Consider the following 8177-nt stretch of genomic DNA (forward strand, 5'->3'; position numbering starts at 1 on the left):
GGGACTGCCATCACTGACTGATGGGGCCTGTATACAGGGACTGCCATCACTGACTGATGGGGCCTGTATACAGGGACTGCCATCACTGACTGATGCGGCCTGTATATAGGGATTGCCATCATGATGGGGCCTGTAGTGGCTAAAAGCGATAAAACTGCAAGGACTGCCATCATTGACTAATGAAGTCTGAAAGCCTAAAACCTGGCTGGAAACATACTCCCCCTCACGACGAACGACGGAAATGACGGCGCGCCGATGATAGACCGTGAAAGTGGAAGATCATAATGAGCTCTTATTCATCAAAGCACCCAAAATCAAATCTGACATATTTGACAAAGGGTTGGTGAAATTGTTTCAACCCATAATTTTAGTGTTGAAATTTCTTGGTGTTAACCACTAACGGTCCTTGAAGACCTTTCAGAATAGAGAAGAAGATAGCGGAAGCAGTAGTGGTAGGACTAGGTATTGGTGCATCAGTGGCACAAGTGGCAGAGATAATGGCCGGAGACGGTGGCCGGAGATGACGACCAGAGACGGTGGTTGGAGATGGTGGCCGGAGACGGTGGCCGGCGATGGCGGACTGCCAGTGACGGTAGCCGGAGACAGTGGACAACTGGCAAGTGGCGGCTGGTGGCGAGCGGCAACGGGCACTAGCGGACAGCAACACCGGACATATGCGAGATAGAAACTAAAGATTGCTCATTGAAGCATAAAGGCACAGGTTGAAAAAGAAACTTTTAGGGAGGCCGCCGGTGGCCGGCCGCGACCACCGGCAGCAACAAAGACAAAGTAGAAAAGGATCAGAAAACCTGCTCTGATACCATATTAGAAGTGAGTTTTAGGCCTAACTCAACCCTACAAAATCGGCTTGTAAGGTGAGGTTTGCACCTCACTTATATATTATAATTTGGCCTTATCTCTAGTCGATGTAGGACTTCCAACACACCCCTTTCACGCCGAGGTATAGACATCTCGTGCGTGATAGTAGAAATTGGGTGGTCCAATATTGGCCCGACAACGGGTGGAATAGAAAGAGAAATGCCCACTTAGAACTTGCTAGGATAGACTTTAACCATGGCTCTGATACCATGTTAAATATAGTGAAAATTATATATTGGAATTAATCCCTTGTGATAAATACACACATAGGGTTCTCTATTTATAATAGAAGAAATATGGGCTAAGCCCAAATACAAATGAATATGTAAGAATAAAATAAAATAAGAACAATGTTTCCCTAATAAACATATAGGAACTATATTTCCCTAATTAACATAAACACAATATAAACTAAATATAATATCTCTAACAGATACTAAGGACTCGCTTCAACTCCCAATTATTCAAACAAGCCTCAACATGTTTAGCAATGAACTCCCCAGAATGTCCCGTTGTTTGAGAAAAATTCAAAATTTTCTTTTGATGTTTCCAATCATATCAATAAAGTGAGTGGTTAAGCTCATGTAATTTAGGTTTTGGACTGAAGTCCATGTGTCTATAGTCAAACAAACCCTCTCACAGTGCTTTGATAGAAAAGTTTTCAACTTTGCTTTTACCTCTTCATAGAATTCCCATATTTCACACCTCAAAGTAGTGCGGGATGGAACTTCAAATCATGGTGTCACAACCGGTGTCACGACGGGACAACGATCCAAAAAAAAAAAACGTTTTGAAAAAGTTTCGGAGTCGCAACCATAGTTTATTATGGAAAAATACGGAAAAACCATAAAAAAATAAAACAGGGTCCACGAAAACCAGATTGTGGGTTCGAGAGGCGATTACGTGTAGGGAAGGTATTAGCATCCTACAACGTCTGCCCTAAGACAATACCTTTAAATAAATAGGTGAAGGTGATGTGGTTTTCAAAATGTTTAAATTTCCCCTAAAAAGTAAATTCTAAAGAAACAATTTTTTTTTTTAATTTTTTTGTGCCCGACAAGGGTTGATCTTGCTCCTATGTATTCTTAGTCAGACTGAGAAATCAAGGCTACGTAGTTCTAGGTGAAAAAATTGTTTGGAAAATGTTTGAGAATTTGTTTGGAAATATGGTTGTTTTTGTTTTTGTTTTTGAAGATTTTTATGTAAGGAAGAAAGAAGGTTTTTTAGCACAAGACTGATGCGAATGGTCACACGTGTGCTTAAACTTTTTTAAAATAAATTTTTATGGATTTTTTGAAAGATGAAGAAAAAGGTTTTTAGCACAAGGCCGATGCGAATGATCGCATGTGTACTTAAACCTTTAAAATAAAATTGTTAATTTTTGAGAGAAGAAGAACAAGGTTTCAGCATAAAGTCGACGCGAATGGTCGCACGTGTGCTTAAACCTTTCAAATAAAATTTTGTCAATTTTTGAAAGAAGAAGAAAAAGGTTTTCAGCACAAGGCCGACGCAAATGGTCGCACGTGTGCTTATACCTTTAAAATAAAATTTTTGCATATTATTAGAAGAAGAAGAAAAGGTGTCCAGTACAAGGACGACGCATGCGGTCACATGTGCACTGGACCCCTTTTAAAATGATTTTTTTTTTTAAGGAAGTAGGTGTCCACACAAGGACGACGCATACGGTCACACATGTGCTGGACCCTTTAAAATAATTATTTTTTGAAAGAAGAAGAAAAGATGTCTAACACAAGAACGACGTGTGTGGTCACCGTGTGCTCGACCCTTTAAAATATTTTTTTTGTTTTTAATATTTATTTAAAAGTAGATAAAATAAAATAAATAAGTAAATAACTAATAAAATAAAAAGTAAACATAAAATAGACTAAAAGCTAAATCAAAATAATAAGTAAAAAGATGTATGGTGGTGCTTAATTGTTCAAAGTAATTTTTAGTTCTAAACGGATCGGGCCTAAGCCCAAGTAAAAAAGGGTGGTAAAAATGAAAGATAGATTTGCAAACCTAATGTGTTTCTAACAACAGATTGGGCCTAAGCCCAAAGAAAACGGGGTGCCAAGTGGAAGCAAAAGGGGGTGCGGAAAAAAGGTTTTTTTGGGTTGGGCCCGGCACCCAAGCCTATACTCTTCTGATCCAGAAACTCTAAGGGGGGGGGGGCGCGAAATTCCTTCCCTCATTCCTCACCCACTCAATTCAAACACGCTCCAGAGAGACTCAGTGTCGCTCTCTCTTCGAACCAACCAAGGACTGGGATTCGCAAGTCGCCGTCTCCGACCAGCCACCGCTTCTCTGTCGTGCCGTCATGAGCCACACCAATTTCGCCGGACCACCACCGTGAGCAACTCTACTCGCACAGCCATGGCAGCCGCCACGCGATATCCCATGGTTCTGCCACCATCGTCTTCGCTAAAACGACCACCGTGAGTCGCACCCCCCCAAACCATCGCTAGTTCGAGGTGTCACCAGCGACTCCAAGCGTCACCGGAGCAGCTACCGGCCATGGGGTCAGATCCTCTCTTTCTCCTCCCTTCCGCGCATGAGAGAAGCTCTCTCACTCCTCCGTCAATCGCCGCCCAAGCGAACCCAGCCGTCTCGAACCAGGGGACCACCATTGCCATCAGTCATGGCCAAGGTCGCTGCCGGTCATCGCCGGCCACCTTTACCGCCACAACCAAATCCACCTCTACCCCTAAAACCCCAACGCCTCATCGGAGCCATCAAAAACGCTACCGCGCCCTCCACCCCTGAGGGGTTCATTGTTTAATTAACAGATAACATAATCACGGAGGCTTACCAAGACCATGTTTGGGGATGATTTGGAATTTCTAATTTTTGTGCTTGTTTGGTTGTTTTGGGTTTCTGTTATGGTATTGTGCGTATGTGAATTTGGACTTGTGTGAGTAGCAGCTATTCTCTGTTTTCCTCTTCTTGCTTAAGACCATATATGGTTTCTGGTATCAATAAGGGTGGTGGACGAAGACATGGAGTCCGCTGTCTTAGGTGTTACGCGTGTGGGTGGAGGAAGATGGAATGGGTGCCACAAATTGGTGGGTTCGGCGACGGTGGTGAGAAGGAAACAGATTTGCAATGGTTTTCTGGTAAGAAGAAAAGACCTTGGGTTATTGGTATTTCCAGGCGGGATGGCGAGACATGGCTTTTGGGGAATTGGTTTCTGAGTAATGGGGAGTAAGCTTCAGAGGCTCGGAGGCTAAAATATGTGCAAGAAGAAGGTGGTCTCGTTTTGAAGCTCATCAACCATGATGAAGTTCTTATGGAGAAGTTTAATAGATAATAAGGATAATGGAATATCAACACAGCATACGCGAACAGAGCAACCACAATGCAACGGAGTATACAATGCAACAAGCCCAGTATATTAGAGCATGACAACACTAATGAGGGAGGTGATACTTACCTCTCGAAGCTTCCTTTGTTATTGTTAGCTTTTGTTGCTAGCCTTGCTTCTTTCCCCCTATGGTGGCTGAATGCAGTTGTAGAGGACGGTCGGAAATGGGCGAGAGGCGTCCAGAGCTGGTGGTCGGGCCTGGGTTGATGTGATGGTGAAGGTGATGTTTTAAGAGTGATCTCTTTTTTCCTTTGAGAAAAGAATTCCGTAGTTGATTGTCAAGTGTAGTGTGTATCGTTCCGGGTGTGTGAGCTACACTCATAAGAAAAGAGAGCTTAGTGGTGTCCTTCCTGGCCTGCCAGAACCAAACCGTATCTGACAGAATCAAACGTTTCCCAGCAGCAGAAACCGTTCTCGCCTGCCAAAGATCCAAACCGTGCCCTGCCTCCCAGCCTTCCTTGTCCCCCTTGTCGCTTGTCGCGTTGCACACGTGTTCACCTACTTTTCAAGTTTTTTTTTTTTTTTTAACTGATTCTAATTATATTAGGATGAAACTAATAATAAAAGTAAAACAAAATCCTAAAATAAAAAATTACGAAAAGGAAAAGAAAAAGAAAAAAAATAAAATAGGATACTTAAAATAAGATAAAAATAAAAAGGAAGAATAAAATTAAAATAAGTAAATGAATCGACATAAAAAAGTCTTAAGACTAATCCAGACGAAATTGAATGTTTACATGTGGTTGCAAGGATCATAAAAGGTCACAGAAGTCTTCATTTTCCACAAACCTAAAAGGAAGCTCGGACTTCACAAACATTTTCACCAACTTCATTCAAGATGCATTTTGATCAAATTTAGAAATAGTTAGTGAAAGGCTAACACTAACTTCTGGAGATGATGATAAAAGCTTTTGTCTTTTGAATGCTTCTCTATTAGAATTTTCTTTGCATCTCGCCAAATGATTCCTCATACCACTTGTTCCAGCCAAATATTTAATCAAATCACCACAATAATTGCATTTAGCTTTCTTCTCAGAATAAGGTTTTCGTTTAGTAAAATGTCTCCCAAACATTTGATCGACCTTTACTGTTCTCAGTTGATGATGAATCGATACAAGGAGGTAAATGATCCATTCCAGAAGTATTTGGTGTGAGGGTTTCTACAATTTTTAACATTCATGTCACTACATTAATTAAGAGTTCAATCAAACAAAAGGCAAATTTATCTAAATGATGATGATGATATAGGGTCTTGTTTTAGTAACATTTGTCTGGAGTCGGTCATCCTTCTTTGCTATACTCTGATCGTCCAACTCTTCATGTAATCCTTCCCGATTGGGGGTTGATCTGCAGAAGACACTCCAACGCTCAAGTCAAATATGTTTCATAGAGAGGGTTATATTTTTATTAGAATAGATAAAGATAATTGTACCTGAACGTCGATAATATATTTGTAGGGCTTTTGACAGTCAAACACATTGATTAATCATTAATGAAATATATTTTAGGTAATCAAACCCAATAATTAATCATTAATACCGTATATTTGCAGAGCGTAAGGCAATCTGACCTTTTAATACCCGTTTAATTGTCCATAAATGACAATCGATTCTGATATATATACTTCATATAGTACATAAGCCCCCAAGCCCAAACAAGCTCTTTATTGCAAGAGGTGCATATGGATTATTATGAGCTTTAAAAGAGGTTGCTCACATTGTTTTTAGGGAATCTATCTTCGATGCTTTAAGTCTTTATTGCTCTCTGTACCAAAACAACAACAGGGTAAGTTATTGCACCATTATTATTGGTTTTCACATTCTTGAAAATATGCCACCAATGCTTTCCAAAAGTTTCTCTCCTTGTAAACAAAGCAAAGACAGATAAAAAGAAATCCATATTCAGAATACAAATTCAGAAACTAAATTCAATTTCAAGACACAAAACGGAGGACAAAAAATAATTCAGATTATCCCTCATTTTAACAAAAGAAATCTAACAAGACACATCATAACACAGACGAGTACTTAGTTCAAGGAAAAACAACTAATTTTAATAATTGAAATAAACACAATTCATTTTTTTTATCAAGTCCAACAACATACTTTTGATATAAATAGTTTCTAGAATTTTGGAACATGACTCTATTGCAACATGAAGAAATAATGCCAACGAAGCACAAGACAACATATGGCTCGCACTGATTGAAGGAGCTCCTGGCATTCGTTGTTGTTTGAAAGAAAAAACTTTTAAATTAATTAATTAATAATATTCTAAAACTTTCATTGAACGAGGGTAATGAATATATTTTTGTTTACCTAAAGACGAGTTCATTTTATTAAAGTAGCCCTATCCCAAGACTAGCTTAAACGTCAGTGAATTGTTGAGTCCAGAGTATCCCTAAGGTTGTCCTTTTTAATGTTACAATTCATATGCTAATAAGATCCACCATGTGACATGGTCTCTAAATTTGGAATATGAGTATAAAATAAGTGGTGTATGCCTAGTTATATAAGACCCTAGTGCTCCACCACCATTCAAGATTGCTGAAATAAGAGTATCCATACCAGAACATTGCTGGGTCAAGAATCCAAAGATATAAAATTACCTGATACAATGATGGCTAAAAATATAAAATTAACTGAGAAGCTGCAAGCCACTGAATTATGGTCTTTACTTCAAGAAATCTAAAGATATATTCCTTCTATAGAAAACTACCACAATCATATGCTGAGAAACTTTTTCTTCAGTAAATTCTAGCCCTAAACAACACCTAACAATAAAGCTAAATACAAGTAAGAAGATGTTTGTGAAGAACCCTGCATTCTTTGTAAAATGAAGTTATTTCGCAAATCATTTCAACACGAAAGGACTTTAGAAGTCAATATGTAAGAATCAACACAAGAAAAAAAATACTAGGAGAGCATGGATTCCATCTGTTAAAAGCTAAACAAGACACAAATATGCCAAGGTAAAAAAATGCTGAAAATAACATCGAACAATTAATGCATTATGGAATTAACATCGACTAGGGTTCACACCAAAAGTTCACAGCGGCCTTGTAAACTTACCTTCCAAAGAATAAACTGGTACGACCTTATTCTAAGACTCCATTTTATTTATCTCTTTTGAAAGGAAAAAGGGAAGAACATTTGTACATTTGGGTTGCATATTTGCTTCTCTTTCCAGCGAGAAGGGTTCTCATAACCTTTGACGATGCTGATAAAACCTTCAACAGTCGGTGACGACAGGGTCCAGCAAAGCTTTCTCCGAAGAAAATTGTGATGAAAAAAGGAATCGCGAAAACCTAATTGTGTGAGAAATAAATTAGGAAAAATGAACTCATAGTTAACTATAGTTAACTCTACTCAAAATAAAATAAAAAATTCTAAACTATTAATAAGTTTATTTAATTTTTAGTAAAATTAGTTTCAGCTTTTTAAGTTTAAAAAAGTGCACCTTCCAATCCAACATTCCTTAAACACCTCTTCGGCCTTTCCGGCTTAGGGCAGTCATTGACCAATGCATTACAAACAAAAAGTAAAAAAAAGATAAAATAAAATAAAATAATATAAAATAAATAAATAAAAATAAAGAAAATAAAAATGAAAATAAGTAATAAATATTAAAAACACGGGACAAAATGCGATAAAGATATAGAAAAGTAATTCGGGCGAAATTTGGTATTAACAATCTAGAAGTTTAAATAACTATAAATCTAATGTTAAATTGAGAAGTAACAAATAACTATAAATCTAATGTTAAATCTATATTATTTATAAATAAAATAATAGACTAAAAAAGAAACATAAATTTAGAACATATGCGTGTATATATATATATATATATATATATATATATATATATATATATATATATATATATATATATATATATATATATATATATATATATTTATTGTAATTTAATTTAA

The 8177-nt window shown here is 37.6% G+C and overlaps 1 long non-coding RNA gene across 1 annotated transcript; it reads right to left on the bottom strand.

Moving 5' to 3' along the window:
- Positions 1-5573: 5573 nt before the first annotated feature.
- Positions 5574-7537, bottom strand: LOC111240851. Its single transcript, XR_002666466.1, has 3 exons — positions 7402-7537; positions 5960-6007; positions 5574-5590 (listed from the first exon to the last, which is right to left on the bottom strand). It is a non-coding gene; the product is annotated as an uncharacterized LOC111240851 (long non-coding RNA).
- Between the last annotated feature and the right edge of the window lie 640 nt (positions 7538-8177).

The sequence above is a fragment of the Vigna radiata genome, unplaced genomic scaffold, assembly GCF_000741045.1.
Source record: "Vigna radiata var. radiata cultivar VC1973A unplaced genomic scaffold, Vradiata_ver6 scaffold_169, whole genome shotgun sequence".
NCBI classification, from domain to species: domain Eukaryota; kingdom Viridiplantae; phylum Streptophyta; class Magnoliopsida; order Fabales; family Fabaceae; genus Vigna; species Vigna radiata.